The following is a 9,179-nucleotide window of genomic DNA, read 5'->3' as shown; positions in this document are numbered from 1 at the left end:
ATCCTTTCCTTAAGCATAATTTTTAATGTCATTCCTATTAATTAAAAGATCCTTTCAAAGAAAGACCTAGCTGGATTCTTTGTTATGTTGATTTTACAATGAAACTTTTTACACTCAAAACAGTTATTGCAACACAGCATTAACAAATGCTGTCTGCTGTAATCCACTATTACATCAAATTTATATATGGAGATATATCAATATGTCAATTACATTTAATTAAATGAATATCATCTCTTAGGATCAGATCTTTGCCAAAATAAAAAGAAGTGATGCAAGTTGGCTAGCTAACCCTTCATCAGTTGGCTGATTGCTGACAGCTCAGTGGTACATGAGTCAAGAGCCAGAATGTCATTTGCTAACATATCAGGAAAATTATTTCTGGCACTAAAATGCTCCTTAATATTATAAGAAATTGTTTCCATACATCTCTACCATCGGTGCAATGAGACCAATAAAAGAAGCCCTGCTGTCAAGTGTTGTATGCCTATCATATGGTAATGAAAAATATTTGATTTGTCTAAATAAATGAACAAAATATTGAACAAAAACAGAAAATTGACACATTTTGAAAGTCAGTAGACAGCATTTACAAAAGACTCTAAGTAACTTAGAAACCAAAAGTCACTACTGAAAGGAAAAAGTAAATACTTCTACATATATATCTCTAGTGGAGGGAGGTCTCTGAATTCTAAGAGTGGTAAGAATGAAAACATGTCTTAGCATTTCTCTACTTAGTAGTTAGATCAAGCTTGTCCTCCTCTCTTTGCAGTGCAACAGTCCCCTTACATTTTTCTGCAACCTCATCCCCAGTCAATATATATATGACTGTGGTGCTGTGAATTCTATGAGCCCAGGCAATTTGGTATGTTTGGGACAGATTTAAACAATCTGAGTACCTAAAACAGAAGTTGTGGGTAGACTTCAGAGCAAATAACATCACCTATGCAACCTTAGACATTTCACTGAGACACCTAAAAACTATTACTACCTTAGATTCCTTTGGAGAAAAAGAACTCAAAGTACACTCCAAGAAGATAATTTAGATCATGTTACCTTTCTTCATGGAATGCTACAAGCATTTACAGCTGTAGGCTCTTGAATTCTCTACCTCAGTTAGGTTATTGATTTTTTGTAGATTGTTGAAGGACAAACTGTCAGCCAAACTGTTTTATTCATATATCTCCCACTATTATATGTCAGTAATCTGCCTTCCTAGAACTGTATATTAAGTGTTTTTGGAGTTGCCTATATTTGTGTTGCTTATATATTTTGACAGCATGGTGGCTGTCTCTTGTTTAAACCTAACTGGGAAGAAACAAAAGACTGCATAAGGAACCCCATAAGATAGCATGAGAAGTGACCTCAGAGTACATTGTGCATTCACTCAGCATGAGGTAGCTTTCCTAGTAGTAGTAGTAGTAGTAGTATACATTTTAGCTTGTTCTAAAGGTGATTTATTTATTTATTTATTTATTTTTAATAACGGAATCTGACTATTACAAACATACTTTGAGTAGATAGGTTTACTAATATCTATGTCATGAAGCAGACCACAGGTCCATCATTCCACATCTAAAGCTGTGTTACTGTGCATCAAAGAAAGTGAGAGCCCTGGAATGAGAATCAGAGGCTAAGTCCTTATTTCCAGGAGTATTTACATAGTATGAAAAGTTATTAAAAAAAATAAATAAATCCACCATGAGCTAGAAAACAACAGGAAAACAGAATCCTGAATTCCTCTTCTCCTAAGCAGTAGAATGCAGAGTCACAATCCTTTCATCTTTTTCTGTTTCATGTTTCACTCTTCTTCTCTTGGAACAGCTTCAGTAAGTAAGGCAGATACTCACCTAGTGTATTCTATAGTCTGGTAAGTGTATTTTTCTTCTAGTATATATAGAAAATGCATCATGAGGAGAGCATTGAATCTAGATTACCTTTTCCATGGTAAACCCGCTTTAAACACTGGGCTACAAATTTTAAACAAAAAAAAATTAACATTAACTTCTTTTTAGTTTTCAAGATCCCTCCTGTTCTTGGCCCTTTGACCATACTGTGCTGGGTATTTCAGATTTTACGCTCTAGCAAATTTTTTCTACTAAGATTAAGCTCAACAAAACTTTTGTGAATAACTTACTACTTCTTTATAGCAACATAGAAACTGCATTGATTTGGACTATGGTCTATCTAATCCTTTAACAAATTCCCAACAGGCCTTGCACCCACAATCATTTCCACAACTTCCAGTATCATGTTACAAGGTAAGTAACATATATCCTCAATGCTATGCTGCAAAATGATATTACAGCAGACTGAAGGCAGTTATATCTCAGTCTACAGCACAAATCCCCAGGGAGAACTGTTCCAACAGATATCAGCCTGGATTTGGGCCATCTTTTCAAGAAAGAGCAATCCTTAAAAAGTGTGGAAGCCATACCATTCTGCACCTTTTAGTCTATAGGTCAAGGGATCATTTCCTTGGGCATATGCCTAAAGAAAGCAGTGAGTTTTGCTCATTCCTTTCAAAGACATTCCTTTCAAAGAGGTAGCTGAGTCCTCTGAAAAGATGCAGGACTCTTGATATCAAATGGACACAGTTTTATCCATGCAACTCTGTGCTACATATGTAAACATTGCTAAGGAGGTCACAGTAAAAGCACATTTTTTACCTGGTATTTCCCAGTCAGTAGGTCTCGATTGCTTCTGTTTCACCATACTCATTGCTGGGATCTGAAGTGCCTGTGAACTCTAGAAATTACTGTGAACTGTAAGAGCTAGACCTTTTATTTAATGTAGGTCTAGGACTCATTTTGATCTGGACTTAAAAGTCTTAGTAATTTTTGAAAATCCTCTTTTAGCTTTGTATCTAGTATTTTCATTTGTTTTTATGTTCTTCTACAGCACTAAACAGATTATTTCAGACTCTACATTATTATAGAACAAAAAAGTTGCTATTCATTTTGCAGTGGTTTGGTCTGAAAATTTAAGCTTAAATTTTATAACCAGAATGTCCATATTTATAGCTGATGTTTAAATGTTTTATATCATCTAAGTGTAGCTGGAGTTATGGAAGTACTGAAAAACTCTGCAGCCAGGAATGTAGTTTTGAAAACTTGTTACATTCAAAGACCTTTAAAAAGTGTATTAAAAAAAAAAAAAAAGTGTTTTCCATTTCACAAAACAAATTTTAGCCCAGTCATTTTCATAGCTAAGTTATGAAAAAATGGAACACCAAAAACACGGGGACATTTTCCATTACTGAATTCCAAACAAATATTATAAAGACAGACAAGAACAGTTTTCTAATCATTTTATAATTTTGAGGGTAATGTATGCAGTGCTTTTTAATATCATGAAAACATGCTCTAAATGAGGACAGAAAAAAAAATAATTCTTGTATCAATTCTTATTTCAAATTTAAGTTTCATATGAAAATGAATAAGGAAATTTAAATGAGTGCTATTTTATTTGTTCATGAGAGGAAAGAACTCATCTGACCAGATGATGATATTGACATTAGAGGCGTCCACATCTGAGATAGTCATCCAACACTGCACTTACAGTCGATATAGGCCAACAATCTCTTCTGTGGTGCAATGCATTGTCTGTTAGATCAGAGGAATGACGTCTTCAAAAGTTTCTACGTCTTTCTAGTAATAATAAGCAGAGCCTAAGATAATCGTGTAGCTGACCATAGTTCAAATACAAAGGACTACATTTTAGATATTTTAGAATCATTTGATTTTAAACCTCCCTTGGGTATATACAAGGATTTAGCTACTATATCATATTTATTATTTATTATTTTTTATTTTTTATTTATTATTATATTCTATTTAGCTATATTATATTACCTAACTTAATTTCTAAATTCATTTTTTTAAAGACATACTATTGTGTCTATTGTAACACTAAAGGTGTTACGTGTGCATTTATTTTTGAGATGAAGTGGGCTGGTACATGACAAGTTCTTTCTTTAGAGAATTCTGTAATAAATTCAATATTTGCATGAGGGCTAGGGCTGAGACCATATTATCTGAACAAAAAGCGGTGCTGAACGAGGGTGGAAAAAATATCTTTATTCTCCTGTACTGTAGGTCTATTCCATAAGAAATGTATTAAGGGAAGAGGGGTTTCAATCTGTTAAATCTTAGACACATCTCCTGATAATAAGGGTAGTAATTCATTTCACACAGTCTGATCATGAATTTATTTCATAAAGTAAAATGAAATTTCACTTTGAAAAATTTCAATTTCTCATCTCTGTACTGCCAGATTTTCAGAAAATTTACTATAACACCTAAGCCAATTGATTAAGAAAGCCAGCAATGCAAGCACAAATGGAAAAGCAGATATATGGTTCTTACTATGGCAAAATATTACAGTGTTACCTAACAGCTACATCACCATGATTTTTTCATCTCTCCTAGCTTGCACTGTGTGTGATGGTTCAGCTCTCTGCACCTCACTTCCAGTGGACTCTGAGCTATCAATTACGGTAGTTCACAGAAAAGCAGATTTCCACCCCCTCCCCCCCCCCCCCCCCCCCCCCATCCCCTTGGTCTCAGGCTGTGTAAAATATCCTTAACGGAATTGAAACTGCTAAAGGGCAGAAGACCACTCTAGTATTTCCTTTTGTATTTGAAGGGAAGTGAGTAAGCCCAAGAGACAAGCAGGTAATTTATAGTTAAACATTTTCCTTTGATCTGTATATTGCTTTTTCTATTTCAAGCTAATTTGATTAAGTATGCACAAAGGGGGAGCCAAAAGAGAAAGGTTTTTCTTCAGGCAGCCAGCCAGGAAACACAGTAGCAGAGACCCAATTTTTTATTATTATTCTTATTGATTGATCACATAATTGACATAATTGATTGATACATGATATGATCACATAATTGTGAAAAATATGATCACATCAATATGATCACATAATTGATTGATACACATAATTGACTCAAAATAACAGAGGAGCTGAATTAAATCTGAAACATTTGAACATACTTAATATGGGGTTTTCCAGTGCTATGAGTTTGGATAGTTTCAACTACTTTCAATACCACAGACAATGTATGTAAAATTATATTATGGCTTCACAAGTTATTTTGTGTCAGCTGAACTTCAATAACTGACTATATGGATGATCTTACTCCACTGCAAATATGAAGAAAAATACTCTAGCTTATGTCCTGTCTTGTTAAGACTTAAGCAAATGCATTTCATATTACATTTTCTGTCACTTACACAAAGCACAAAGTAATTACCTACATCCGATGTAGTCATCTAGATGCCTTTTATAAAGCACAGGGAGAAATGGCAGCTGTGTGCAGTGATTCATCTCACTCTAAAGTAGACAGCTAAAATACATTAGAAGAAATATGCCTTAAAAGTACCTATTTCTTTTTACTGGGGACCCTACCAGCTTAGATGCAAACTTTTAAGCAAAGTTGCATGAGACAAACTCAGCCACAGTTAAAACATCTCTGCTTATACATGACAATTCATCTCTGGCAGTATTTCATTTGTAGGCTTGAGCTAAGAAGACTTGTGCTCTGTTAAGTCAGAGAAATGTACAATTGGCTTAAAGAACTTGTCACCTATATGCACAACATGTTTTTCTGCCTCCCCCCAAATGTGAGAATACAAAAACATGATCAATGATCTGTTAGAGAACTGCCACTCACTCTTGTCCTGCTGGTGCTCCAAGGGGACCAAGGTCTGTGTCCTCTGTGGTATGTGAGATCTGTTGGCAAAAGAAGACCCCCGCTGTAGATATATTCAAAAACTGTAAGTTCCGAATACATAGCATACTTCCTGTAACTGACTTCAGCAGGGAAAATACAATGGTGTAACCATGACAAGATAACCAGTTGTTTGCCTATATTCCCACATTACCAATTATAGACTTTTATATTTCCAAGTTTTTGAAAGGTTGTACAGCAAATTGGACTAGACATACGTCTTCTAGGTATGTACACAGTACTGTGACAAAAGGGGGCTGCTACACACAAATAAAATAATTAAATAAATAAATAAAGTCAATTATCATCATACAAGTTAGCCAACAATTTTCAAGGATTACTTAATCTTCAAATTGTTGTTCTAGTATGCAAAGATTTAATCCTTATTTGAAGGTTCAGCCCCCAAAAAAAGCCAGATTTCTCTGACCCAAAACATTAATGTTGTGTAGTGTCTAGAATAGCATCTTACTAGGACAGATATTACCACAGGTCAACATATTTAACAATTTATATCAGCTAAAGGAGTAAAAAACTAACCATCACAAGAAAGCTAAAAAATCCTATGTTTAATTAAAAATAAATAAATAAATAAACCGTTCTACTCCAGATAGCTTAGAAATTAATTTCTATTCAAAGGGTTTTTAAAGAATATATACAGTACATAATTTAATTTAAAAAAATTAAAATTGTTCCTTTCCTGCTAACCACAAGTAGCTGTTGATCCCTTGTCTAAGACTGTGATTAATGGTATTTAGAAACAATACTGCTGAGATATATTTTTGTGGGGTGGATCTTAGGTCTTAGTTACTTAGGAGATTATCTACTAATTGCTATTTTTCATTTGAATTCATAACATTACCACTGTAGCAACAGTTAAGTTGCATTTAAGGAAGCATTTAATTATAATGCCATATTTTCAGAGGCTCATAACTTTATATAAATTATCCTCTCATAAAATTATTCTCATCCTGAAGAAGGCATTTTAGAACAGCCTGATGCAACACCATTTGACTGCTTAGGATTTACATGTTCAAAAATATGCTACTTCTTTTGCCTCCTTTTTGATGACATTAACATACTTGTCAACTTACGGTACTCAAAACTCCCAAGGTTTTTTAAGGCGCCAGCTTGCGATTCTCAACAAGTAGAAATGCTCCTGACACAATTGGGAGACTGTTTTGAAATAGAACAGTTTTAAATGTTGCTCAGTTAGGGAAAGGTCAGCAATACTTGAAACTGCCCAAAAGGAACAGCGACACTGAAGAAACTATCAAGGCTTGTTACATTTGCCAGTCAACCAAAAGGGACTAGTCCACTGGCATGAAAAGTCCTCCTTCTTCCCTTGCAAAACAAAATAGACATAAATTTGTTTATAGCGGTTGGAAAAAATATTTACCTGTCCTAAATAATTATTATCCTGAAAGTGTACTACAAGTAGACTGGTGACCATGCATATCAACATCTGACACTCGGCCACAGCTCAGTGGGCATGAATTTAGGCAGTCTGCAGAGAAATATAGGTCTAGACATCTAACCGCTCCTCTCACATGATCCCCAGTCTAACAGCTTAGTGATGGTGTCAAAGTAATTAAGCACCTCAGAAAAACAGCTGTAGAATCTGATCTGGCCTCCTGAATAACACCAATGAGGCACGGGCTGTCACCTTGTGACATTTGCTCAACAGAAAACCAAAACTGTTGATGTCAGAGTCACTGGAGATTTGCAGATGTATAGGGAAGAAAGAGAGAAAGAAGAAAAAGGGAATGGAAGGGAAGGGAAGGGAAGGGAAGGGAAGGGAAGGGAAGGGAAGGGAAGGGAAGGGAAGGGAAGGGAAGGGAAGGGAAGGGAAGGGAAGGGAAGGGAAGGGGAAGGGAAGGGAAGAGGGAAGGGGAAGGGAAGGGAAGGGAAGGGGGAAGGGGGAGGGAAGGGAAGGGAAGAGGGAAGGGGAAGGGAAGGGAAGGGAAGGGGAGGGGAAGGGAAGGGAAGGGAAGGGAAGGGAAGGGGAAGGGAAGGGAAGGGAAGGGAAGGGAGGGAAGGGAAGGGAAGGGAAGGGGAAGGGAAGGGAAGGGAAGGGAAGGAAAGGAAGGAAAAGGAAAGGAAAAGGAAAGGAAAGGAAAAGGAAAAGGAAAGGAAAGGAAAGGAAAGGAAAGGAAGGAAAGGAAGGAAAGGAAAGGAAAGGAAGGAAAAGGAAAGGGAAGGAATGGAAAGGAAGAGGAAAGGAAAGGAAAGGAAGGAAAGAAAAGGAAGGAAAGAAAAGAAAAGAAAAGCAAATAAAGAAAAGAAAAGAAAAGAAAAGAAAAGAAAAGAAAAGAAAAGAAAAAGCTCGATATGATTTGGATTTCCAGCACTTACTGAATCTTCACAGAAATGAAGCTGTATATCCCACAATGAGAAACAATGGTCACAAACAGAGGTGATATCACAAGAGGTATCCTCCTGGTCTTATGAGGCTGTCACTCCAACTGACATATACTGTGAAGTAATAAGCAACACCTTCTACAGCTCCCAGAAAGGAGGGAGATAAATGGCACTGAATTGGCAGTGTTTCCCCAAAATGTCTCAGACAAGCTACAGCCGCAGCAGGCTGAGCAGCTGAGTCCTCGGAGACTGGGCTCAGAGTCTCAGACAGAAAGAAAAGATTTATTGCCATCTGGTAACAATGATGCTGATGTCTCAGAGAGACCCACCGGGCTACTCTGAAGCACCTAGCAATTCTAAAACTAGAGGTAGCTTAATTACTGGACTGCTTATAAACATCAGAAATTCTGCATTATGTTTATGTTGCTATTACAGTTAAGTTTGGCAGGGAAAGAAAGACATGAGAAACTGAACCATTAAGAGACTAAGATGAGCCAAACTAAAGAAGTCACTGTCATCTGCTGTCTTGCTATACTATTCAGGGACTCCTGTTATACAGTATGGATCACCTAGGACACAGATTCTGAATGTAACAACCCTCTATCATGTTGCTTGGCACAGAATGATTGCTGAAAAACATAGCAACCTTGGAGGTTGACAATCTCTATATATTCACAGGACAGTTACAGCATGAACAGCTTATAGTACAAGTTTCTCTACTCTGCCTTTGCCAAAATATCACTGGACTCCTAAGCTTCTCATAGGTGTACAGCAGTATTGCAAACTCCATTCCCATTAAAAGGCATGGTTCTCTAGATACTGTTAATTTTTAATAGCGATGGTCACAGCAATTTGAGAGAAAAATACTTCTGCAATTTTGAGTAGGAGTTTGAGACATAATGGCATAGCAGGTGGACAAATTTCTGTGTTCATGCTTGTAGTCATAACCTCTTAGGAAAAACAGAAAGTATTGATGGATAGGTAGGATTGTTATCCACAAACTAGACATAGAGAATTCAAAGGATGCAATAAAATCAGAACTTGACCTCCAAGATTCTGTAGTTTCATGTCTAGACTTCACAC

General features: G+C 36.3%; 1 long non-coding RNA gene across 2 annotated transcripts; it reads right to left on the bottom strand.

Moving 5' to 3' along the window:
• Nucleotides 1-3,462: 3,462 nt before the first annotated feature.
• Nucleotides 3,463-8,473, bottom strand: LOC121063576. Of its 2 annotated transcripts, none has more exons than XR_005816067.1 (3): nucleotides 8,091-8,473; nucleotides 5,682-5,740; nucleotides 3,463-3,605 (listed from the first exon to the last, which is right to left on the bottom strand). It is a non-coding gene; the product is annotated as an uncharacterized LOC121063576 (long non-coding RNA). The 2 variants fall into 2 exon arrangements; XR_005816070.1 differs by having other exon boundaries at nucleotides 3,463-3,586.
• Nucleotides 8,474-9,179: the final 706 nt, after the last annotated feature.

This window comes from Cygnus olor, chromosome 1, assembly GCF_009769625.2.
Source record: "Cygnus olor isolate bCygOlo1 chromosome 1, bCygOlo1.pri.v2, whole genome shotgun sequence".
Taxonomy (NCBI): domain Eukaryota; kingdom Metazoa; phylum Chordata; class Aves; order Anseriformes; family Anatidae; genus Cygnus; species Cygnus olor.
The sequence above is the reverse complement of the archived record's forward strand: the minus strand, read 5'-3'. Positions and strand labels throughout refer to the sequence as shown.